At 38.8% G+C, this 27,452-nt stretch overlaps 1 protein-coding gene and 1 long non-coding RNA gene across 2 annotated transcripts in view; one reads left to right on the forward strand and one right to left on the reverse strand.

The window, feature by feature from the left end:
* The window catches only part of PRKAR2B (protein kinase cAMP-dependent type II regulatory subunit beta), a 111,055-nt gene that overhangs the window by 32,569 nt on the left and 51,034 nt on the right, over positions 1-27,452 (forward strand). The window lies entirely within an intron of this gene.
* On the reverse strand, positions 3,666-4,693 carry LOC121819398 (uncharacterized). Its single transcript, XR_006059624.2, has 2 exons — positions 3,996-4,693; positions 3,666-3,917 (listed from the first exon to the last, which is right to left on the reverse strand). It is a non-coding gene; the product is annotated as an uncharacterized LOC121819398 (long non-coding RNA).

Consider the following 27,452-nt stretch of genomic DNA (forward strand, 5'->3'; position numbering starts at 1 on the left):
CTGAGAGGCCAGTGCACAGGCCCTGGGACTTCTCGTTGGGGGAGTGATTCCAAGCCACTTGTTCGCTCTGTGTTCTCAGGCTTGTGTTAAAATGGATTCTCCCTTGGGATCCATCACAAGTCAGAGGAGGGGACCAGAGCCAGTGCTGCTCCCCTTCTGGCCCAGTTTCTTCCCCACCTCCGCCCTCCCTGGCAGTCCTAGCTGACTGGTGCTTCTGCCTTGCAGTGCAAGACAGCCCAGTGGACCATGGCAGGTGTTCCACCTCTGATTCTTCTTTGTTAGGCCTAGGAATGCTGATAAACTGTCTATGGCCAGTGGGAGATTAGCTCCTGACGTTTATTGCAATTTCTCCCAAGTTCTCTTGGAGACCCCCAGGAAAGGAAAGAGAAAGACAATAGTAAAACCTTGGTCTGTAGTTCAGGGCTGGGTGGGGCGTCTCCTCCTGCTCCTAAATGTGTTCTCAGACTTGGGGCCAGCAGATGCCAAGTGCTTGGAAGATGGCAGGGAGGCCTGTGCAGCTTGCTGAGCCCCTTGTGTGTCAGGTCCCTAGATACTGCCTGTGAAATAGACAGGAGGACATAGGGTGGACATTTGAACCAACTGCAGCTGTTCTGTAAGGATGATCAGAGTGGAGGTCACCACTCCACAGCTGTGTGAAGGACCAGTTCTCCCTGCCCCTTCACCCCCAATCCATTGCAGACCTGGTCTTTTGTAAACTGTAGTGAAATTGCCAGGGTGGTATCACAAAGCTGTACTACTGAATAATTGTAATATCTCCTAGAAGCTGCTGCTGTCTGGAGTTGTCTTACTATGGATGCTGAGGTTTAGGTGTCATGACCTTGATGTGGTCTGTATGAGATATGAAAGTTCTCATAAGAAGCTTTTCAAAAGGGAAATTGCACATTTATCTGGAGGAACTGATGATTGAAACAAAACCAAAAAGTATATTTTACCATTTGGGCATTTTTATGAGAACAGGCTGAACGTGAGTGGCACCCTTGGACAGGCAGGATGCTGGTATGTCGGGGCCCCTGGCCCTGATTCATGGCGTGTGTGTTCTTACCTCTGTTCCTGGCATCCATGTGCCTCTTCACATTGGAAACACTCCATGAGGTTTGCTTGTCTGGCCTTTCGACAACTCACCCCGCGCCATGTACCCTACCCCTCAGCACTCTTTCTTAATTATAAGCTGTGCCATCTATGTGTGCACCCAAGCTGCTGTTACTGTTACACGTTGTTTGATATTGTGGCTGTTCAAATGTCTCTCTTCTTCTACTAAACTATGAGCATACTAATTAGTGAACTGTGGGAAAAGGGCATTTCTGGGTGAAGTCGAAGAAAAAAAGAGAATGGGAGGTAAGGAAATAGGAGTCCTGGAAGGATGGGAAGATTGGGTCAGCTGTGTTGTAATATGCTTTAAGATTCCAGAGGAATTGGGACCAGTATGCATCAGTTGTGGAGTGAGACTGCTAAAGTAGATATTGGATGAAGCTTTATTGGGGTTGAGGAAGCAGAAAAAAATTGAGGGTGGCTGTGGACATTGATGTGTTCTGTGAGTATGGCAGAACTGGGGTGGAAATAAGACAGAGCTAGATGCTGGTCCAGGGGTGCCAGAATGTCATGAATCTCAGAAGCAGGGCATCAGCAGGGAGTACCTGTATGGTCTGGATGCCAGAGTGGGGAGCCAGGGCCATCCCTCACCATCATTTGGATCCCACTGTGTGCAGAGCATAGGACCTTTGACAGCAGTGGTGCTCTTACAGTGGTTGGGGGCAGGGGCTGTCCCACAGGTCAGCTATTGAGTAGATATTTATTGAGCACTTAGCATCACCAGGCACGGTGTTAGGCGCTGGGCAGAGCAGCAGTAAACATGCTTTGCCTTCCAGGACCAACGGGGAAGCTTAGAGAAGCATGGGGATGAAACTGGGGAAAGCTGGTTGTCTAGACGGTCTTGCATCTTGTGGGTGACCAAGGATGGCAGAACAACGAGGACAGAGTTGGATGGAGGGTCTTTTGGTTGTAATTCATTCACTTTGAATGCTTGTTCAGCTAAACTTCCTGTAAGGCTAACTATCAGGTTCCCAGTGAGAGCACCTTAACCTCATGTTTATCATGATTACAGAAGGCAGGAGGTATAGAAGCAAAGAGCTTGTATTTGAGGCCATTCTTCCATTTATTGACCAAATATTCAACAAGAGCCTGCAGTGTGTTTGGCAGTGGGCTGGGCCAGAGGCCGATAAATGTAATTTAGGATTTCAGTTGCATTATTTTTTAGCTGTGTGACCGTGAACAACTTCCTTAAGCCCTCTTTTGTAAAAATGGGTTGGTATAATTTATGAAGAGATGTAGGCAAAGCTTAAAAAAAAAAGATGCGTGACACCTGACACACAATGGGTGCTAAATAAACTTTTATATATCTTTAGGCTCAATTTGTCAAATTTTAATCTAATCAGAATGTCACGATATTAGTATCTATGTTATTTTCTCTGATAATCCCTCCCACTTAATTTTAATTGACTAAAGTGCATAATTCTGTGTATCTCTTACAGCTAATTCCCTTACTGCAAATTTGGATTAACTTAATTAACACCATGTCAATATTTGTGGGGAGATGGGAGAGATTGCTCTCAAATGTAACATCCTTTAGCTTCAAGTAAAAACAGAAAGCAACTTCAGTCTCCCCTAAATTATAAGCTGCACTTGTAGATGGTTATTTTGAAAATGAGTTGATCCACTTTTTAAGATTTAACCTTTAATTTTGGATGGGTGTGTGTATAGCCTTCGCCTCCCCACCCCTACCCCCCAGCCCTCTTAATCAGATTGAACCAGTTACTTCCGGGAGCTGATTACTGGAGAATGTAACTGTCATTGCATTCTGATACCAAGAGCTCAGCAGTGTGTTTTATACTAGCTAATCGTTTGGTCATGTTTTCTGAAAATTAATGGTGCAACTGAAAACATTAACAAGTGGGTTTCACCACCACTACCACCATTTTTTCCTACGTTCGGTTTTGCATTAAAACCAGAGATTATTGATTTTGTTGCTGTTATTTTACATAAGATAGTATAATCAAATTGCTAAGAAAAAATGAAAATACAAATTAATAGTGTTTTGTTTTCAGGACCATAGAAAAGAGCCTTTCATTTGAAAGACTGAGCAGCTTAAATAAGTGTATCATTATACTTGTTTCAAGGAATTGTGAATGTTAGTCATCTTTACTGGCCTCCATCAAAAAAGGTGGAACTGACTCTCCTTAGATATTTTAAAAGAGAATTCCAAGTTATAGCTCCCATTTAAAAGCAGATGTAGGTAGTTTGATATGCTCATTGCATAACGTGGATGAGGCAGCAGACCCATGGTGCTCCAGAAAATGTACATGACTTTTATGCTGTGGGGTTATTTTCAGAGCTGAGTTTCAACAGGTTGCTGAGAGTGGTGTGCTGCAGTAGAAACTGAAAACTTCAACTCTGTGGGTTTCTAAAAATAAACTGCTACTTTTAAGTTACCTTTTTATTTGATATTTTCACTTTATTCAGATTCTGTGACCGTTACAGTGTTGGTTTTCAGAAAAGAAAAATAGATTAAACTGTTTAATCTGTTTTTAAGTACATTTCTTAGAGTTGAGAGCTATTCTTGGAATGAGAATAATAAAAAAGGCTTATAATCCAGAATTATATATTTTTATTGATTAAAAAATAAACATTCATGTTGTATCACCGAGGCAATTAAATTAGAATTTAAATAAAATCAGAGTTTTTCTTTAGTTAAATCATTTCTTGAATTACATCTTTTAGAAGGGATTCTTATTGTTAAACCGTGTGGGCAGAGGTCCTGGTGTTTCTTGGTTGGTTGTCTCATCCTGGACAGAGATTCCGAGGCAGAGATCGTTGTGTGTCCTGAAGGCAGCCTGTGCATCCTGTTAGAAGAGAAGCTGAAGCATACTAAACACTTTAAAAGTTACCTTGAGCAAAGATGACTTGACTTTAAAAGTTACCTTGAGCAAAGATTGACTTGAATCCGGTAGCATCCCTTCCAGCAGATAGGAAGGGGCCCTGAGGAGCTGCATGAAATGAAACACTTTTTATAGGGAGAAGGGGGTGGAGCCAAGGAAGTTACACTAGGAAAAAAAGTGAATTGGTTATTTGCAAGGTCACTTTCCTTAAGGGAGTAGCAGGGTCTGTGAGGCAGACCAAGTGACTCCTGATTGGCTGGTTTAAGATTCCGTTTCTGGGAGAGCAGAAACTGTAGTTAAGTCGCAGTTTGATGACTTGAGGCTTAGTAGAAGCAACTTCATTTTGGGCCTGTTGTCTTGTTTTCACCAGTGCTAAATGTTTTTCATGAATTTTTAATTCCCTGAGCTTTCCCCTTTGCTTTTGTCAAAGAATAAATTTCTCTAACAAGGGAGCTTGAGTAAGGAGCACTTGTTTTGGTTATGAGCCCTAGCAGTCTAACTTCTTGTGAAATTGGGTGGGGATGATGACACTAAAGTCTATGCAGGGTGGATCATGTGCCAGGCACTGCTGTTTAGCCTCCTTCCTTATGATAACCCACAAGAATCACTGCTGCCGGCTTCGAAGGAAGTTTCCTTTTGGTCTCCACCATTTTACAGGTGTGGAAAACTGAGGCACAAAGAGTTTAGCATGCCTAAGGTCATGTTTTCATTTTTTAAAATATGGTTAATTTATACTTGAAAATTGAATCAAACTAGTTTTTAACCGTTTTTAAATGAGAGATATAGGCTAGTAGAACTATAAAATTTTTGGCTATGTCACAGCCAAATCATCCCCTTGTTTGTGAGGATTCTGGAGAACACTAAATCGAACAACTAGCTATGTTTTCTTTATAATTCATCCTGAATTTTGAAATCATGTTCAATATTTTATACACTGAATTCCATCAAAGGAAAGAAAAAGCAGTGGTTTCTAGTATGAGCATTATTTCTACACATACTTGCAAATGAAGCGTTTATTGTTGTTGTTCTTCAACAGCCAAGGTTAGTCAAATTTTCTGTGTCCCAAATTAGAAAATGGTTTACATTCTGATACTTTTAGGAGTCAATTCAAGTGATTCAGATTTTTTTCCCTCTTATTTTTCCTTCTTAATAGCAGAAAAGGTTTATTAAAAAATCCTCACCCTGAACTTATGATATAGCATGTGATTCTACCATTTATTAAAACCAGCTTTTCCAAAGTGGTCCTTATACAAAATATATAAAAAGCAGTTCCTGATGTGACTTGCACTCTGCCTTCGCCCCTTGACATCTTGATTCAGATTAATTTTGATCTAAATTTAAGTACTTCCTTTCCATTTCAGCTAGGTATCTGAAAATACTACGTTACCACTCAAATTAATGGATAAGTATCTGGAAATATTATAAACTATAATACTACTTGTTTTTACATAGAATTAACTACATTAGTAGAAATAATTTGCTTGAAGTTTAGTGAGGTTCATTATTTCTCTTTGTTTCTCCCTAGAGAAGGGAAAAAAACTCTTTAATATTGGGAAGAATCAATTTAATTTATATTGTCATGACCACCATCTATATGCTTTCTGGATGTGTGCAAATCAGACTGGAAGACTGATGACCTAAGGAACATGCTTAGAAGTGAATGAGCCAAGTTTTCTTGGTTTGCAGAATTTTATTATTGTAATTATGAATATTATAAATAAAAAAAGATTTAGTTGCATCTGTTTGTATAAACTAGAAACCAATGAGTCCAGCACTCTGAGAAGTCTAAAAACAGTATGTGAAATGCCTCGTGGTGATTCGGAAGGGAGAGGATGAAATGAGAAGCACAGAGAGACATGGGTACAAGTGGAGGGGGCGGGCTGACTGGCCATGGCTTGTTCATTTTCTCTGTGTTAATTTGAAATCATTTCCTGCTCTCCTCTCTGTCTTCAGCAATGGAAAGTCAGTATCTTTTTTTCTTCTTTTTTTTTGGCCTTTTTAATGATGAAGTCATTTCCCACTGTATTGCTGCTGCTGCTGCTGCTAAGTCGCTTCAGTTGTGTCCAACTCTGTGCGACCCCATAGACGGCAGCCCACCAGGCTCCCCTGTCCCTGGGATTCTCCAGGCAAGAACACTGGAGTGGGTTGCTATTTCCTTCTCCAATACAGGAAAGTGAAAAGTGAGAGTGAAGTCACTCAGTCATGTCCGACTCTTAGCGACCTCATGGACTGCAGCCTACCAGGCTCCTCCATCCATGGGATTTTCCAGGCAAGAGTACTGGATTAAGTGCAACTATTAAAATATTTCTAAAGCGGAACCTTTATGAATCGGTGTCCCTGTTTTTATATGTACCCATGTTTTATATTGTAATCAGTGTGTACATGTACCTTTTGTATCATTTAAAGTTTTTTTTATTATTAAATTGATACGTGCTCATGGTAAAAAGTCAAATAGTACAAAGAAGTGTAAAGTGAACACTAAAGGTGCTTGTTTCTCCCCTCATTCCTAGCCCTAGAGGTAATGCAGTTAATGGTTTCTTGAGTACTTCCATGGGCATTTTTATGCATGTGCATATTTAGTTAGAATTAAAATTATATCCAGCTTTGTACATTGCCTTTTTCACTTAACAGTGTGCCCTGTAACGCTTTTCATGTCCTTAACATCTAGAGGTACCCCATTCTTACTTTAATGACTGAATAGTGTTCTACTGTATGAATGTATTAAAGTTTATATAAATAACAAGGGTGTTTACATTTTAGGTAAACGTATCTTTGCATAATTGTGCAAGTACATCTATAGGATATATTTCTAGAAGTGGATCTATTTCTAGAAGTCAAAGGTATAAGCATGTGACATTTGTGTAAGCATTGTCTAGTTGGCCTTTAAAATAGTATATTAATTTATACTTTCAAATTATGTTTCACATATACTTGCAGAACTTTAAAATGTGTATCAATTCAACAGATCAGTATGTTTTAGTTGGCATTTTTTAAAGTTTGAGTGAGGCTTGGCATTACTTTGTGGTTTTTTTTTTGACCATTTGTATTTTTCTGTTAACTGCCTATTTAATTTTTTCCCCTTTTACTGCTTTATTAAGTGTTTGAGCTCTAAGGTCACAGAGCTTTGTGTTCAAATTTGAGCTTTGCCATTCACTAGCTGTTTTACCTTGAGAGGGTTGTTTAGGCTCTTTGACCTTCAGTTCATTTTCTGGGGCTGTGAGAGTAACTTACTCATGGGGTATTGTTGATTGATGAGATAACCAATGTAGAATACTTAACCCATTTCCTAAAGAATAGTGTGCGTGTGTTTGTGTGTTAGTCGCTCAGTCGTGTCTGACTCTTTGCTACCCCATAGACTGTAGCCCACCAGGCTCCTCTGTTCATAGAATTCTCTAGGCAAGAATACTGGAGTGGGTTGCCATTTCCTTCTCCAGGCGATCTTCCTGACCCAGGGATCAAACCCAGGTCTCCCACATTGCAGGCAGATTCTTTACCATCTAGTCCACCATGTAAGGAGAATAGTAGAATGTAATGAAGTGGTAGGAATATAATAATAAAATATTATTATATATAATGAAAAATATTATTATATATAATAATACAATATAATAATGTTTCCTAGTAGTATTAGTAATACTACTAAGATTTTTTAAAGAAGATTAAGATTTAAAAAAAAATTTTTTTTTTAAATCATAATCTTAAAAAATTAAGAATAGAATGTGTCAAATGCCTTCATAGCATTCATATGATCGTTTGGGTTTTCTCTTTTAACATAATGATGTGGTAAATTGTATTAATAGATATTCTAATATTGAACTAATCTTATATTCCTAGAATGAACTCTGCTTGGTCATGGTATTGATTATTAATTGTATTCTTAAATATAACTAACACTGTCAACTATTATTTTAGTGCAAATCAAAACACATTTTTTAACATAGAATCAAGGTCTGGATTTTGGATATACTTCAGACAACATTATTGAGTATGGTTTCCATTTTGGGTGAGTAATTAGGGGTCAGAGCTGGGAATGATCTATTTAGAAACCCCAACAAGAAGCATTTGTTATGACTCACACGTGCTTCGTTGTTGCTGTTCAGTGACTCAGTTGTGTCCGACCCTTTGTGACCCTGTGGACTGCATGCAGCACGTAGTCTCCCCTGTCCATCACCATCTCCCAGGGCTTGCTCAGATTCATGTCCATTGAGTTGGGGATGCCATCCAACCATCTCATCCTCTGTCACCATGGTTATGTCTAAACTATGGAGCAAGAAAAGGCATAGGGAAATGACTTTTTGTTTCTGCGTCGTTTTTCCTTGTCTATTGAGATTGTATATACTTTAGGGTTTTTATAACAATGACCTTAGTATATTTTATAAAGCTATAAGAACACTTCTTCATATATAGGAAAGGAGAGTATGTTCTGATTTGTGCCTTTCAAGGACTTGTGCAGCTCAATAGTAACTCTGAAATAGTATGTTATATTGTTTCAGTGACTCAAACCCTGTTGCTTAAGGTTAATTTTAGATTGAGAATCCAGCAGAGAAATGAAATAAATACATAAGGAGCATTTGTGTCAATGACTTCTCCTCATTTTGTTTCCAAAATCATTTTTGCTTATCAAATACTGATTTTTAAAAATAATTCTTCTTTTTTAACTTCAGAAGTACTAAGGACATTAGAAATGTAATATACATGAGGTAAAGATTTTCTATATTGATAAAGTTAGAATTTGGGTTCCATGTTATGGGTCCATTCTGTGTACAGAATTAGAACCTAGAATTCCACTGAGAAATCCTTTGAATGATCATAATAGCCTCCATGGACAGAGGAGCCTGGCGGGCTACATTCCATGTTATCTCAAAGAGTAGGACATGACTGAGCAACTGAGCTCATAGCACAGCTACTGTATTGTTCCAGCACTATAACTAAGGGAACTGATACATAGAGGTTAAGCCTTTACCCAAGGTAACGGTGACAGAGGGGCAGAGATAGGACTCACGTTCAGGCATGCTGTCTGCCAATCCTATACTCTTTTAAAAACCCCATTCTGCAGACAAAGATGGAATTACTGCCATTCAGCAGATATTTATTGAATGTCTTCAGTGTGCTAGAAATTCTTAACTGAAGATCTAGGGCATTGCCATGGTGAGCAAGGCACAGAAGCTCCCTGCTGTCATGAAGAGTACGTTCTTGTGAAAGCAAAATAAAGGTACAAACTTAATAGTTTATAAAGATCCTTCATCACTATAGCCAGCTGTGTTTTGCAAAGGTGTTTTACAATAATGATGAATGTTTTCTCCCCTTTCTCCATTTACTAGTTGGTTCATGAAATCCCTGTCTTGGCTATCTGTGATATACTGTGTTCTTATGTAGACCCAGGAGACTGGGCAGTGTAGGGGGAAATTCCCAGGCTTTGACATCTGAAGCCCTGGGTAGGGGGAACCCCAGTGCTCCATTGTGTACCAGCTGTGTGTGAACTCTGAGCTTTGGTGTCTTCATTTATAAACTGGGCATTGGCTGCCCTGCTGTCTACAGTGGTTGTTGTGAAGTGAACTTAGGTCCCTACAATTAAATGAACTCAGTATAATGTAGAAGGATCATCTGTTTCCTACTTTCTATACATTTTCTAGTCTTAATATTTTTCAGTGAAAGATAAAAATGCAGGTAGAGGGTGTCAATTGAGTTACCTATCGATGACGTTTAACTTTTTTCTCTCAACAGAATGCTATATTTGGTCGAGTACTTTTTGTTTGAAATCATTATTGAGGCAAACTTTGAGAGTCAATGTTGCAGAAAAGTTACAATTAATATTCATGAAAATATCTTTCTGAAAATTAGAGATACCAAGGGAACATTTCATATAAAGATGGGCTCAATAAAGGACAGAAATGATATGCAACTAACAGAAGCAGAAGAGACTACGAGGTGGCAAGAATACACAGAACTGTACAAAAAAGATCTTCACGACCCAGATAATCACGAAGGTATGATCACTCCCACTCACCTAGAGCCGGACATCCTGGAATGTGAAGTCAAGTGGGCCTTAGGAAGCATCACTATGAACAAAGCTAGTGGAGGCGAAGGAATTCCAGTTGAGCTACTTCAAATCCTGAAAGATGATGCTGTGAAAGTGCTGCACTCAATATGCCAGCAAATTTGGAAAACTCAGCAGTGGCCACAGGACTGGAAAAGGTCAGTTTTCATTCCAATCCCAAAGAAAGGGAATGCCAAAGAATGTTCAAACTACCGCACTATTGCACTCATCTCACACGCTAGTAAAGTAATGCTCAAAATTCTCCAAGCCAGGCTTCAGCAATATGTGAACCGTGAACTTCCAGATGTTCAAGCTGGTTTTAGAAAAGGCAGAGGAACCAGAGATCAAATTGCCAACATCCACTGGATCATGGAAAAAGCAAGAGAGTTCCAGAAAAACATCTATTTCTGCTTTATTGACTATGCCAAAGCCTTTGACTGTGTGGATCACAATAAAGTGCAGAAAATTCTGAAAGAGATGGGAATACCAGACCACCTGACCTGCCTCTTGAGAAACCTGTATGCAGGTCAGGAAGCAACAGTTAGAACTGGACATGGAACAGACTGGTTCCAAATAGGAAAAGGAGTTTGTCAAGGCTATATCTTGTCACCCTGCTTATTTAACTTCTATGCAGAGTACATCATGAGAAACAGGCTGGAAGAAGCACAAGCTGGATTCAAGATTGCTGGGAGAAATACCAGTAACCTCAGATACGCAGATAATACCACCCTTATGGCAGAAAGTGAAGAAGAACTAAAGAGCCTCTTGATGAAAGTGAAAGAAGAGAGTGAAAAAGTTGCCTTAAAGCTCAACATTCAGAAAACTAAGATCATGGCATCCGGTCCCATCACTTCATGGGAAATAGATGGGAAACTGTGGAAACAGTGACTGACTTTGTTTTTCTGGGCTCCAAAATCACTGCAGATGGTGATTGCAGCCATGAAATTAAAAGACACTTGCTTCTTGGAAGGAAAGTTATGACCAACCTAGATAGCATATTCAAAAGCAGAGACATTACTTTGCTAACAAAGGTCCGTCTAGTCAAGGCTATCGTTTTTCCAGTGGTCATGTATGATATGAGAGTTGGACTGTGAAGAGAGCTGAGCACCGAAGAATTGATGCTTTTGAACTGTTGTGTTGGAGAAGACTCTTGAGAGTCCGTTGGACTGCAAGGAGATCCAACCAGTCCATCCTAAAGGAGATCAGTCCTGGGTGTACATTGGAGGGACTGATGTTTAAGCTGAAATTCCAACACTTTGGCCACCTGATGCGAAGAGCTGACTCATTGGCAAAGACCCTGATGCTGGGAGGGATTGAGGGCAGGAGGAGAAGAGGATGACAGAGGATGAGATGGTTGGATGGCATCACTGATTCGATGGACATGGGTTTGGGTGAACTCTGGGAGTTGGTGATGGACAGGGAGGCCTGGCCTGCTGCGGTTCATGGGGTCGCAGAGTCGGACATGACTGAGCGACTGAACTGAACTGAGAGTTAAGTACAAAAAAATGCATCTTAACTGCCTATTTTCTCAAAATTTCCAGTGGTATATTACATTAGTATGCCAAAGTTTACTTCTGTGTTTTGTACCGTAAAAATAATACATTTTAATTTCATCTTGCTTTAAAAAGATATTGCTTCTTACTTGCTTGTACTTGGTAATACCCACATTTGTTTCTTGATAGTCACCCAGTATAATGTGACAATCAATTTTTTTTGTTCTATAATGAGTTCTTGATGGGAACCATACGTGTTAATTAAGTTATTAATGTGTACACTGAATAACTCTGGCCCTGTGTCTCGTCTGTCACAGGATTAGTGCTGACTTTTACTGTTGCTTTCCCTTCCTCTCTGTTTCTGTTGGCACCTGTACCAGTTACAACACATGTAGGTTGGTGTAGCAAGGCTAGGTAATCTCTCTTGCTCTTGTCTTCCTCTATTTTTCTAATTCATCTAGCAGATCTTTGTCATGATACCCTATATATCATGAAGTCTGTACATTTTAAATCGATACTCGATTCAAGGCCCTGAAGAACTTAGACTCAATTACTCTGTAACCCTGTCTTTTGTTACTGCAGCATAAACTTTCCCATGCAGTCAAGCTGTGACTCCCTATTGTATTCTAAACATTCTTTGATTTAAAATGTCATGTGAGTAAGGTATTATTTTAACTCCATATTGTAGACAAGGAAAGTTGAGGCACAGAGAAGTTAACTAACTGGTCCATAATCTTCAGGTTTTCTAGGGAGCAGTTAAAGCTTGAACCGAGTGAATTTCCCACTGGATGTGTGCTCTTCAGCACAGACTCTTTTAGGGACTAAAGCCCAACTCAGGTATCATCCTGAATAAGAATGTTTGGGTGACTCAGTTCTTTATTGAGTGGCTTCTGACACCTGTGGCATGCGGGAGAATGCCTCTCCCAGAAGGTGACATTTGAGTCAACATGTAGGAAGAAGGTAGTGGGTCTCGGAGGGTAGCATTCCAGGAGGATTGTGTGTGCAAAGGACCAAAACTTAGTCTCCTTCACAAGTGTGAATGTTTATCTAGTCTACTTCATCCTTACATCTTTTGATAGCTTAAGCCAAATATTTCAGTCTCTTTTTCAGGGTTTATATCTCTTGTGATGTCTCTACAGCTGGCATTTATTTAATCACAGCAACTCTCTGAGGTAGATCTTAATAGCTACACTTTATTGCTGAAAAAATTGAGACTCATAGTAGTTGCTAATGTACAAAGGTCACACAGTTAATAAGTAGCAGGAAAAAAAATGGCAGAGCTGGGGTATGCCTCAGTTTGTCTGAATCCCATGCTCTTTCCCCACACTGTACATCAGCCACTGTGTGTAGCCTTGAATAATAATTTATACTTCTCCCTTAGATGATTAATCTCCCTAACCAGAGTGCAGGGACCCTTTGTAGTACATTTATTGTCGTGAACACCAACCACAACTTTACAAATAAAGAGTTAATAATTGAGTTGTTTCCATGTGTTAGTTTCACTAAAGTTAGAGGCATTTTGCATACAGTAAGACAAAATTTTAATAGTTAAAAATGAGTTGTTTGAAAAGTGCATGTATCATCGTCATAAAAACAATAAAACTATTGACTAGCCAGTTGTTCTGAAATCCATGAAACAAAAACTAAAGACCACAGGCCAACCTTACTTGTTGTGCAAAACAGCAAAACTTGGTGGAAGGAAAGAATTTCAGTTTAGCAGCTGCTGCTGCTGCTGCTAAGTCGCTTTAGTCGTGTCCAACTCTGTGAGACCCCATAGACGGCAGCCTGCCAGGCTCCTCTGTCCCTGGGATTCTCCAGGCAGGAATACTGGAGTGGGTTGCCATTTCCTTCGCCAATGCATGCAAGCGTGCTAAGTCGCTTCAATTGTATCTGACTCTGTGCAACCCTATGGACAGCAGCCCACCAGGCTCCTCCGTCCTCAGGATTCTCTGGGCAAGAATACTAGAGTGAGTTGCCATTTCCTTCTCCATGAGTTTTGCAGACTACTTTATCATTTACATTCTCTAATATCATAGATAAAGAATTGTGGGTACTCCTGTCAGAACTGCACGTGGTCCCTGAGTTAAGTATCACTCACTTCTGTTGTTAGAATTCCACTGAATTCACTAGAATTTGAACTTGTTATTTTCCAAATACTATTTCCTTATCAATGACAGGTGTATGATTTTATTTTTAATTATTTTTGGTATTCTTTGGACCTTTATTATCTTTTTTTTCTTGTCCTAATCTTTCTGTACCAATGTAACCCTTAATTTCTGATGTCTCCCTGATTGTGAGTGACTGAAAGGCACATTGAATTCCATGAAGTGAAATTTGGAAGTTTATTGAAATAATGGTGGGAGTCTCACAAAATCATCCAGCCACAAGCAGAGGGCAGGAGTGCAGCTGGGTACCTGGGTTTTGAACACAGGTAGGGATCGCTCCATCTCTTGCCTCCAATTCTCTCCTCTACTGTAGGCCACTTTCTCCATCTGATGGGAATATGACCACCAGAGGTCTACACTTTACAGCAGTAGCCACCAGAAAGAGACCCACCTGACATTCCCTCTGATTCAAGCCCCACAAAGATCCCAAGAAAGTGTTCTGATTAATTAGCCCAGTCATCCTGGATTGACCTAGAAGTTGTCTCATTTGTCTGGGAAGTTGCCTCGAAGTTGTCTCGTTTGCTAGGATACTGGACTCAAAACCCTGACCTCACCTGGGGAATAAGTTTGTCTGCCCTATTTTGGATTTTAGGATCTCGTCTGCTAGCTGATTCCTAGGTTAGATTGGCTGCCCCTAGGAATCCCTCTCTCTTTGTTGAAGGCAGCTTTTCCCTTGGTTCCTGAGCTTCCTTTCCAGCCTAAGGGGACATCTGCAGTGTCCTCAGTTACCTTTCTGAATCAGAGACAGTTGATGAGCCCTGAGCTCTGTGTGTGAGGGATTCTCTGACATTTGTTTCACCACCTGCCTGTATGACTGCAGGTGACCCATTTGGATTTGTCTCTTTCTGTTGAGAAAATCTCTATTTTATGATTGAATAATGCTTTACATACAGAATGACAATAAATAACAATAGCAGACAAATGTTGCTTCTCTTCAAAAGAACGGAACTATTATCTTGCATATCAGTTCATCTGGGTACTAATGGAAAATGCCTCGAAAAAGAAATAATACTTTACATTTATACCACAAGTTTTTCAAAGAGATCAAGTGGGAGGCTAAAGGTCACTGTAATTTTCCTCTCACAGACTTTTATTGATGCTGTTTTCTTCTCAACATTAAGAGCAGCCAACCCCCTGGCTCACTCATATTCTGCAAACTGTGTTTTTAAATGAGATTGGATTTTTTTTTCTAGACTTGCAAAGTTTTTAATTTTAGAGAAAACTGCTTTTTTTGTGCAACAGTGTTTGTTTTGGAAATGTTTATACTCTGATAACTGTGGAAGAGACGGCTTTCTATCTGGTTGGTTGTGCTGTCACTTCAGTTAGATTAAAAAGCATTTATCATTAACTCACCATTTACAGCATTGTTCAGAGAGATTGCTAAAGATGAGTAAGATTTAGCTAGTGCCCAGGCCCCTGGAAGAACTGACCATGTACTCATGACTGACCTACCGGACAGTTGTAGGGCAGCACAGCAGAATTGGGTCATGGTGCCACCACTCTGATTTCACAGTACACACTCTACACAGAGCACGTGTGCAAAGGAACAGATGGACAGTCCACTCAGTGAGTTTGTACCCTCAGTGAGTGAGAAAGAAAAGGAAGTCTACCCTTCATGCTGGCTTGTTCAGTTCTTGCATGCCTCTCAGAGTAAGACCATTTGTAGAATTTAAAGATATCCATTTTCTACACAACATGGCTTCTGAATGTAGCCAACAACAACTTCTGCTACTCAACAGAAGAAAAAGCAATCTATTTGAATGCTGGAGGGAAAACCCATTGTTGTGGACTTATTGCAGAACCATATGACTGTCTTCAGCAAAGGCTTTCTATGAGATTTTCAAGAATAGCATTTGCTGTTGGAGATTTTGCTTCATATATTGTGTTTAGAATTTGGCCCCCATGTAGTTTTTGATTCCACTGAAAGGAAGATGCAGATAAGGTGCAGTGTTCCTGCATAAAAGGAGACTTTAATTCTAACTTGTGTGTTTGAGGTAAGTGTCAGGAAGGATGTGGCATTTGTGTAGAGCTTTGAAGGGAAAGATTTTGACAGGTGGGGATGGGAAATGGAAGGGATACATTTCCAGTGACCAAAGCTGTGGAATAATAATGTGTTGAGATAATAGCCTGTGTGTGCTCGGTTCTGTCCGACTCTTTGTAAACCCATGGACTGTAGCCCGCCAGGCTCCTCTGTCCATGGATTTCTCCAGGCAAGAATACTAGAGTGGGTTGCCATTTTCTGCTCCAGGAGGTTTTCCCAACCCAGGGATCAAACCTGAGTTTGTGTCTCCTACATTGGCAGGCCAGTTCTCCACTGTGCCACCATACTTAAATTGAAGAAAGTAGGGGAAACCACTAGACCACTCAGGTATAACCTAATCAAATCCCTTATGATTATACAATAGAAGTAACAAATAGATTCAGGGAGTTAGATCTGAGAGACAAGAGTGCCTGAAGAACTATGGATGGAGGTTCGTGACATTGTACAGAAGGCAGTGATCAAGACCATCCCCAATAAAAGAAATGCAAAAAGGCAAATTGGTTGTCTGAGGAGGCCTTACAAATAGCTGAGAAAAGAAGGGAAGCTAAAGGCAAAGGAGAAAAGGAGAGATATACCCATTTGAATGCAGAGTTCCAAAGAATAGCAAGGTGAGATAAGAAAGCCTTTCTCAGTGATGAATGCAAAGAAACAGAGAAAAACAATGGAATGGGAAAGACTAGAGATCTCTTAAAAGAAATTAGAGATACCAAGGAAACATTTCATGCAAAGATGGACACAACAAAGGATAAATGGTGTAGACTTAACAGAAGCAGATGATATTAAGAAGAGGTGGCACAGAACTATACAAAAAGATCTTCATGACCCAGATAACCACGATGGTGTGATCACTCACCTAGAGCCAGACATCCTGGAATGTGAAGTCAAGTGGGCCTTAGGAAGCATCACTACAAACTAAGCTAGTGAAGGTGATGGAATTCCAGTTGAGCTATTTCAAATCCTAAAAGATGATTCTGTGAAAGTGCTGCACTCAATATGCCAGCAAATTTGGAAAACTCAGCAGTGGCCACAGGACTGGAAAAGGTCAGTTTTCATTCCAGTCCCAAAGAAAGGCAGTGCCAAAGAATGTTCAAAATACCATACAATTACACTCAATTCACACGCTAGCCAAGTAGTGCTCAAAATTCTCCAAGCTAGGCTTCAACAATACGTGAACTGTGAACTTCCAGATGTTCAAGCTGGATTTAGAAAAGGAAGAGGAACCAGAGATCAAATTGACAGCATCCATTGGATCATCGAAAAAGCAAGAGAGTTCCAGAAAAACATGTACTTCTGTTTTAATTGACTACATCAAAGCTTTTGACTGTGTGGATCACAACAAACTGTGGGAGATTCTTCAAGAGATGGTAATACCAGATCACTTCACCTGCCTCCTGAGAAATCTGTATGCAGGTCAGGAAGCAACAGTTAAAACTGGACATGGAACAACAGACTGGTTCCAAATTGGGAAAGGAGTACGTCAAGGCTGTATATTGTCACTCTGCTTATTTAACATATGCAGAGTACATCATGCAAAATGCTGGGCTGGATGAAGCACAAGCTGGAATCAAGATTGCCATCTGATACCACCCTTTTGGCAGAAAGGGAAGAAGAACTAAAGAGTCTCTTGATGAAAGTGAAAGAGGAGAGTGAAAAAGTTGGCTTAAAACTCAACATTCAGAAAACTAAGATCATGGCATCTGGTCACATCACTTCATGCCAAATAGATGGGAAACAATGGAAACAGTGACAGACTTTATTTTTGTGGGCTCCGGAATCACTGCAGATGGTGATTGCAGCCATGAAATTAAAAGATGCTTGCTCCTTGGAAGAAAACCTACGACCAAGCTACACAGCTTATTGAAAAGCAGAGACATTACTTTGCCAGTGAAGGTCCATCTAGTCAAAGCTATGGTTTTTCCACTAGTTGTGTGTATGTGAGAGTTGGATGATAAAGAAAGCTGAGTGCTGAAGAATTGATGCTTTTGAACTGTGGTGTTGGAGAAGACTCTTGAGAGTCCCTTGGACAGAAAGGAGATCCAACCAGTCAATCCTAATGGAAATCAGTCCTGAATATTCATTGGAAGGACTGATGTTGAAGCTGAAACTCCAATACTTTGGCCACCTGATGTGAAGAACTGACTCATTCGAAAAGACCCTGATGCTGGGAAAGATTGAAGGCGGGAGGAGAAGGGGATGACAGAGGATGAGACGGTTGGATGGCATCACTGACTCAATGGACATGAGTTTGAGTCAACTCCAGGAGTTGGTGGTGGACAGGGAGGGCTGGCGTGCTGCAGTCCATGGGGTGACAAAGAGTTGGACACAGACTGAGCAACTGAACTGAACTGAACTGTGCCACCTGGAAAGCCCGTCAGTGCTTCCTATAACACACACAATAGCCCAAATTCTCACCAAGACTTTTGAGAGCCTTCCTCCTACTATGGAAAAAAAAACCAAACCCATACATTTCTAACTATAAGGTTCTAACAACCTCATTCTGTATGTTATGGGAAACATTAAATTTTTTTTGGTCAGAGATATATCATGCCTAGGAATGGTCAAGGTAGAATCTTGATATTTCAAAATAGATCAATACTGTCCTCCCCACCCCTTTTACCTTAGCTGTTACCTGGAAACAGACTGAGAAGTGGTGATCTCTTCCTAGGGATAGCCACATGGAACATTTAGACTGCCTTACTCAGGTGTGTGAACCAGGAAGAATTGAAGTAAGTAGGGTTAGACTGTCAGCCCGTCGTGCTGTTATTGACATATGTATTATATGTGTTACAAACCTGACAGTTTGGTGTTACAATTGTTGCTTTGTGCAATCTTGTCTTTTAAAGTAGAATTAAGAGAAAAAAGAGCAAGCAAATGTATTTATACAGTCTTTTATATTTATTCAAGTGTTAACCTTTTTCTGCTGCTCTTCCTTTTTCTTGCTTATTTGAGTTAGCATCTGGTGTCATTTCCTTTCCGCCTGAAAGGCTTCCTTTAGTGTCTCTTTTAGGGCCCATCTGCTGGCAGCAAATCTTGTTAGTCTTTGTTCTTCTGAGAATGAATTCATTCCACCTTCATTTTTAAAGGATAGTTTTGCTGGATATGGAATTCTTGTGAGACAATTTTGTTTGGTTTTTTTTTTTCCCATTTAGCAATTTGGATATGCTATCAGCACCTTCTTATTTCTGTTGTTTCTGAAGAGAAGTTAACCATTGTTTTATTATTCTCTTATATACGATAACTCTGTTTTTTTTACTATTTTGAAAATTTAATTTGTTTTTGACTTTAACAGTTTAACTGAAATGTGCCTAGGTATGTGTTTGTTTGTATTTATTCTAGGGTAGGGCTCATTGAACTTCTTGGATCTGTAAGTTCAGTTTTCATTAAGTTTGGGAGTTTTTTAGCCATTATTTCTTCTTGTGTTTCCTACCCTCTCCCTCTTTTTGTGGAACTGCCATTATATGCAGGTTAGTATGCTTGATGTTATCTTACGGGTCTTCGAGGCTTTCTTCCTTTTTATTCATTCTTTTTTCTCTCCTTTTTTTAGATGGAATTGTTTCTATTGATCTTTCTTCACGTTTCCAGATTCTTCCTTCTCCCAGCTTAAACCTAGTGAACCCATCTAGTGAATTTTTCATCTCAATTATTGTACTTTTCAATTTCAAAATTTCATTTGGTTCTTTTTCATAATTTCTACCTCTTTATTGAGATCTCTTTGTTGAGTTATTGTCATCATACTATAATTCTTTAAATATGATTCCTTTAGTTATAAAGCATCATGGTTTATTTTGAAGTCTTTGAGAAGTGTTAACAGCTGGATCCACTTAGAGTCAGTATCTGTTGACTGCTTTTTTCCTGAGCATGGAACACACTTTCCTGTTTCTTTATATGCCTTGAAAGTTTGCTGAGAACCAGCATTTCAGATTTTATTTTGTAGTAATTCTTAATTCTGATTTACTCCCTCTCAAACTTCTTGTTGCTCTTTTTTTGTTTAACAGCTTTGCTGGGCTGAATCTATGGACTCTGTTTCCACCATGGTGTGTGAATGCTAATGTCTCTGATTCATAAAAATTTTTAATTAAAAAAGCATTAACCCTGGATCTCCAGTATTAGCTCCTGTATCTGCATGGCTTAGTGGTAAGTCCATGATTGGTTAGAGGTTATCTACAAATGCCTTGAGCTGATGGATATGTTTGTGAGTTGGGGAGCATGTTCAAATTTCAGACAGGTTTTTTTCCCCCCTCTGATAACCATCAGTCTATCTTCTGTGTTTCTAAGTTGTTTTTTTTGTTTGAAGATTCTCAACATGTGATATCATAACAGCTTTTATCTATGTCTGCCTTACTTCACTTAGCATGATGGCCTCACGGTCCATCCGTGTTCTTGCAGATGTCAAGATTTCCTTCCTTTATGCTGAATAGTATTCCACTGTATATAAATATCACATGTTCCTTGTGCATTCATCCATGGGTGGAGATTTAGATTGCTTCCAAGTCTTGGCTATTGTAAATAAATACAGTGAACATTGGGGTGCAAATACCTTTGTGAGGAAGATTTCATTTTCTCCAGGTAAATACCCAGAAGTGGAATTGCTAGATTGGATGGTAGTTCTATTTTTAATTTTTTGAAGAACTTCCATACTATTTTCCATAGTGGCTGCACCAATTCAGCAGGGGTCCAATTTAGCACAAGGGGTCTCTTTTCCCCACATTCTCACCATCACTTGTTATTTCTTGTCTTCTTGATAATAGCCATTCTAACAGATGTGAAGTGATACTTTATTGTGGTTTTGATTTGCATTTCCCTAGGAGTTAGTGATGTTGAGCATCTTTTCATGTACCTGTTGGCCATTTCTATGCCTTTTTTGAAAAAAAAAAAAAAAAAGTCTCTTTAGATCCTGTGCCCGTATTTTAATTGGATTTTTTTCTCTTTAGTTGTTACAGATGGTTTTACAGTGTTTCCCAGCTTCTGGCTGCCATGTTTGTCTTCTCTGCATGTGCTGTCGCCTCAGGGACCCAGAGAGGTAGATAGCTTGGACCCTGTCCCATTTCTCCTATGTGCCCGCACAGCCTTCCAGTGGGCCATGGTTGTTTGGATAGATTTCGAAACTCTTCTGTGGTTGTCTCACTTTTTAAAATTTGTTTAGTCTGTTGGTCTGATACTTGCTGCAGCTGAGACCACAACCTCCAGCTAGGTAACCTGCTAGTCTTGCTGTTTGTCTGCCTCCGTGATTGCCATTACCAACTGTGTTGCTGGGCATGGATTTTTTGCACTTTACTTTTCATCAAGTTAGCCTCCCTCAGCAGCAAAGCAGGTAGAACTATGCTGCTGATCATGCTGGACTTGGGGGGCCAGGATTGTAGTCCCAAGCAGGAATGCCATAGATTCTCTGTGAAATAATTGAAAAAACGTATATTGGTCTCTACCCCTATTTCCTGGTACAGGGTTCCTAAAACCTTTGTGATATTCTAGGTCGCAAGAGCACTAGACGCATCTTTTGTTCTAATGTTTGGTCTTTGATCTTGGTTCCTAACACAGAGCTCCCAAATCCTTTGAACTTTCCTGAGTGATAGGAATGTCTTAGTTCTAATGAGAAGACTTTGGATGGGCTTGGGGATAGCTTCAGGATGGGAGCTGGTTACCTGAAACACCCCGCCAGGATTAGAAGCTTGGGACTTGCAGCCCCATCTGCTGTCCTCTGGGAATGGGAAAGGTGCTGGAGATTGAGTTAATTATCATTAATCATGGCTACGTGATGAAGCTTCTGCCTAAGTTGCCGAAGTACAGCGTTCAGTGAACACATCTGTATGCTGAGAGGGTGATGTACCCCAACTCCCTGGGGACAGAAGTTCCTGCACTCGGAGCCCTTCCAGCCTTGTCCTCTCTCTCTCTTCTGCCTGGACCCTTTATTATATCCTTTAGTATATAATGTTTCCCTGAGTTTTATGAGCTGGGCTAGCAAATGATCAAGTCCAGGGAGGGGGTCATGGAGACCTCCCATATATAGCCACTTTGGACAGAAGTTGTGGGTAATCTGGGGACTCACTACCTGTGTTTGGCATCTGAAGTGGGGGTGGTATTGTGGGACTGAACTCTTGACTTGTGGAATCTGATGCTCACTCCAAGGAGCTAGTGTCAGAACTGAAGGGAACTGTTGGACACCTGGCTATTGAAAGAGGATTGGTCAGTGTGGGAATCAGCTCTCACTTGGGTATCAAGAGTGCTGTAGATGTGGTGGTGGAGGGAGTAAAGGAGGAACTCAGGAGTGTTTTCACAGCCCCACTGTTCTCACTTAGGGTTCAGTAGGATTTCATGAATAAATGCTTCTCAATTTGTAGGCCTTTAATTGATTTCCAGAGTCCTGAAATGTTTTTGTTTTATATTTTTTGTGAAAATCATATTTTATCATTGCTTTGGGATTTGCCATACTCCTTCCTCTCTTGTTCTGAATGCCTGAAGATGTTTTTAAAGTATTCAGGTGTAGAGCAAGCCATTTTATTATCAGATTGAGGTAGACACCAAGTCAGTATTTTTATTTTATGTGAAAAGCTTTATTAGAAAGAGTTCAGGTTTATAATAGTATGATTAATGAGTTTTTTTTATAACTGCTTTCTAATAAGTTTTCATACCTGGATTCTGCCAGTTGAAGAAGCTGTATGTTTTTAAGGAAGTATTAAATTATAAAAATAATTTTGAAGAGAGATTAGATGCATTTAAAAAAAAAGACTGATTTTTAGCAAAGTAACATTTGTTTTGAAGTCCTTTTGTGTTTAAGATATTAATGTTTCATAGCGTTTTACAGTCATCTCTTTATGGGAAAGAAATCCTTTACTTCTTATTATAAACATATAGTATATTCTTTGTTGAAAAGAAGAAAACCTAGGAAGGCACAAATAGGAAAATCAGAAGCGTCACAGTCACACTGCCAAGAAACAACCACCATATGAAGAACGCTGGTGTCTCTTCTACAGGCCTCATGCATACAGTCCGTCTTCTTGAGTCATTCATCTATCTTGAAACTTGCTTTTTAAAAAACGAACAAAATAAAAACCTAATTCTGATTTGGTGAACATCTTCCTATGTTGTTAGATATTTTTGTAAAACACAGGTTTTTAAATGGCTGCTTAGTACATCAGTACTGCCTATGGATAACTATCATAATTTGTTTTCTGTTGGCAATTTATGTTTCTTCTGCTTTCAGCTGTCAGCATCTCTTCAGATTAGGTTACTTCAAGAGCACTTGTTGAATTGGGCATGAACATTTTCAAGGCCTTTAATAAATATTTTTAGACAAATTCCTCCATCTCCACCCTAACCCCTGCTTAGAGTTTCACCAGCAATATGTGCAAAAGTTCGCACTAAGATGTGCATCCTCTTCAAAACTAAATTTTAGTGAAATCGTATAATTGTGCTAATTAATTAAATTTAAAATGTCTAAGTGTGGGACTTCCCTAGAGGTCCAGTGGTTAAGAACCCACCTTCCAATACAGGGGATGCAAGTTCCATCCCTGGTTGGGGAACTAAGATCGCACATACCAAGGGACAACTAAGCCCTCGAGCCACAGCTAGAAAGAAGCCCGTGCACCCAACATGCTGCAACTAAGACCAGATGCAGCCACATAAATAAAAATTAGAAAAGAAACCTATGGCTGATTCATGTTGGTGTTTGGTAGAAGAAACCAGTGCAATACTATAAAGCAATTATCCTTCACTTAAAAATAAAAATAAAAAAATGTCTAAGTGCTATGTTATTTCTGTGTATCCTATCTTGTCTTTATATCATTTGTTAAAATTTAAAATTCTTTAAAATTCATTATAATTTATTGTCTAATGCATCTTGGCTTTTTAAAGTTTCCCTTTAAAAAAGCAGAAATGGAATTTTTCTTTTTTCAGAGAAGAAAATCCTATTAAACTATTTATTAGGATTAATTTCTTTTGATTTTAAATAATGAATATGCTAGACTAGATTACTTTCATATATATATATGTCTTTAAATGTTAATATGATTCTCTGTTATATTTAGATGATATTTTTCTAAAATAAAATCAAAATTCTTGTTACACTTCTGATAATCACATAGAATTAATTGAAAGATATTCCTGTCATACTACATTTAGGTTTTTTTTTTACTGAATCTGAAAGCTGAGAACTATTTTCCTGTAACTCTGACTATATTTAAGTCCAGATTTCACATCTAAGAATTGTCAAATGATACTGGTTTTGAAAATTTATTAATAAATCAGAAGAATCTGTAGTTTTTCTGTTCTTGTAATTCTCTTATAGGTACATGTTAGGCAATGTTGGTCTCAAAAACAATAGGCGAAATTATTTTTAAGTCTTAAATATTTAAAACTTATTTTAAGCTTTAAGACAAATTTAAAAAATGTCTGCTGTATCTGAAGGGCAAAATAATATTTTGATAAATATAAGTATACCATTCATTATCAGCTGGAATTTATTTATATTACTTTAATGTGATTCAAGATCTCAGAGCAAAATAAAGTGCCAAGAGGTGATCACATTATCTGAACAAGAGAACATTTGCACAAACTCTTAAGAAACTATTTGCTGGTCTTTTGATCAGAAGGTTAGTATTCTTTTCTGATTTCTCCTCGGCTGTTAATTTCCGAAAGTCCACAATATGCATCAAATACAATGTTCGAAGTCTTTCTTAGACTATTTTCAGCAGGGCATAAACATAAGGTTTATTGCACTACAGTCCTATAGTACAAACAGATCCACGTGCTGTCCGCTGCTTAACAGTTCTGGAGGAATTTTAGTGACTAGCAGCAAGCACATACATGGGCTTTAAAATATTAATGGTTTGCAAAATATGTTCTCCTCAGAAATATTTTTAAACCTCTATCGTTGTATCTGTTTATTTCATCTTTGTTCATATGTAAGGTATTACTCTTTTTCTTAAAGAAAATTTATTTGGAATATATGATCTGGAAAATACCCAGAAATTAGGTCCTTTGATTACGGGCACTTGACCTTTCTCGGATCTTCACATTGTTAATTTTCGTGTATTCTTCCTGAAGGAAGGAACATCTGTAGCTACAGGGGGACCATTGTTTCCCCGTGAAAGAGAGTGAGGGCTCATATGGTATATCCTCCATTCTCTGAATCCCACAGGTTATTCATGGTCTCTGAACAGTATCACTGTGTAGAATAGTTGAGCCTGTCCTGTTTCTCACAGAAACACTTCATGTTGATCGACATGATTCTTTTTATAAATCTGTCAATTGCTCTGTCCTCTTAATTGTACCATATTCCTTATAAGTGAGTTAATTATGAAAAGAAGTGATGGATGTTTTATAGATTGAATGTATATTCAGTATGTAGTGGAAAGAAAATGGCTTGGGAATAGATTCAGTGACAGAGTCCATGTGGTGGTGGTGGTGGTGGTGCCCAGTTGTATCCAGCTCTTTGCGAACCCATGGGTTGTTGCTGGGCAGGCTTCTGTCTCCATGGGATTTCCCAGGCAGAATCCTGGAGTGGGTTGTCATTTCCTACTCCGGGGGTCTTCCCAGCCCAGGGATTGAACTCACATGTCTTGGATCTCCTGCATTGACAGGCAGATTCTTTACAACTGTGCCACCTAGGAAGCCCACATACTTCATAACTAAAGTTTTTAATTACTTAGGAACCCAAATCTAGAATAAAAATTTACTTATCATGTGTATATGGGTTCTGACATAGTTAGTTCATTGCTTTTCCTTTGGAGACATTTTTGAAGAAAAATTTACAGTTAAAAAATATATAGTTGATATACAATATTATGTTAGTTTTGAGTTTACTACATAATGACTTGATTTTGCATATATTATGAAATGATCACTAGGATAAGTCTATTAATCATCTGTCTGCACACAAAGTTCTTATAATACTGTTGACCATTTCCTTATGCTGTATATTGCATCCCTATGACTTATTTATTATACAACTGGAATTTTGAACCTACTAATGCTCTTCACTTATTTCATCCCCCCCAATGCCTCCCTTCTGGCATTCACCTGTTTGTTCTCTGTGTCTGTGAGTCTGTTTTAGGTTTGGTTTGGTTGTTTTGCTTCTTAGATTCTGCACGTAAATCAAGTCATACAGTATTTGTCATTATTTATCTGAATTACCTCACGTAACATAATGCCCTCTAGATCCTTGCATGTTGTCACAAACGGCAAGATTGCATTTTGAATGGCTGTGCAATATTTCACTGTCTGTGGAATATCGCACATCTCTATCCATTTGTCTATTAATGGACACTTAGGTTGTTTCTACATGTCTTTTAAAAACAGATGAAAGAATGTTTTGAGTTCTGTTGCTTTACCTGTGAGGTATGAATGGTTCCTGAGAGTATAATCACTTGAAGCGTGGTATACAGGTGGAGGAAAATTGTTTTTAGAAACAAAACGTAGATAGGAATGGGTCAATTATATAATCTTATTCTAAATCTCTCTCTTAAAGGGCAACAAAAATAATGATTTTGTGATTGATCAGGGTGGTTTAGTGAAGTGTTGAATAGATAGATAGATAGTGAAGTTGCTTAGTCGTGTCCGACTCCTTGTGACCCCATGGTCAGTAGCCAACCAGGCCCCTCCGTCCATGGGATTCTCCAGGCAGGAACACTGGAGTGGATTGCCATTTCCTTCTCCAGGGGATCTTCCTGACCCAGGGATCGAACCCGGGTCTCCCACATTGTAGGCAGACGCTTTACCGTCTGAGCCACCAGGGCTTCTAAAATACTTATGAGATAATATATTTTCTAGCGGAAGTAACAGGAAAAAATTCGTAAAAATTTTTTTTTAATTGGTAATTATATGTTTGACACTTTAGGAGCCTACATGAATGAAGATTTAAAACAAATGTTTTATAAAAAGAGTGAAGTAAAGCCATTTACAGCAACATGGCTGTAAATGAAGTGAAGTAAGTCAGACAAAGACAAATATACGATATCACTTATATGTAGAATCTTTAAAAATGATAGTAATGAACTTATTTACAAACAAAACAGAAACAGACTCATAGATTTAGAAAACAAATTTATGGTTAAGAGGGGAAAGAGGGGGAGGGATAAATTAGGAGGTTGGGATTAACATATACATGCCACTATTATATATATAAAATAGATAATCAACGATGACCGACTGTATACTACAGGGAATTCTACTCAATACTCCATAATAACCTACATGGGAAAATAGTCTGATAAAGAATAAATATATGTATATGGATAACTGAATCATTTTGCTGTATTTCTGAAACTGACAACATCATAAATCAGCTATACTCTAATATAAAATAAATTTTTTTAAGTTCAGAAATTTATGGAGAACCAGAAGGTGGTTTTGAGGGGCTGATTTTTAAAGCCCTGTTGATATCCTTGGGGAGAGGTAAAACCAACTAGATTAAGTGGAAGGTGTGTGTTTAATCGTTTCACCAAGACAAGATTATACAGTTAAGTACCTTGGCTAAAATCTTTAAATTAATTTTTCTGACATGAACATAATTGATCTGGAAATTAAATATTAACTTAAGTACTATTCAGTGAAGCCTGCCAGCATTACTGCAAGATAGGTACAGCTTGTATTTATATTGCTCGTTTTGTAGCTAAAATCTAGGCAGTAACATGGTAGATTATAACAGCTTCTAATATTTTGATGCAGGAAATAGGATATTAAGTTGTACATTAAATAGCTGAATGGTCAATTAATATTTGAAAAGCACTTTTAAGGAAATGGTAATGATTCTTTTCAGAGTTGATGAGC

This window comes from Ovis aries, chromosome 4 (genome assembly GCF_016772045.2).
Source record: "Ovis aries strain OAR_USU_Benz2616 breed Rambouillet chromosome 4, ARS-UI_Ramb_v3.0, whole genome shotgun sequence".
Taxonomy (NCBI): domain Eukaryota; kingdom Metazoa; phylum Chordata; class Mammalia; order Artiodactyla; family Bovidae; genus Ovis; species Ovis aries.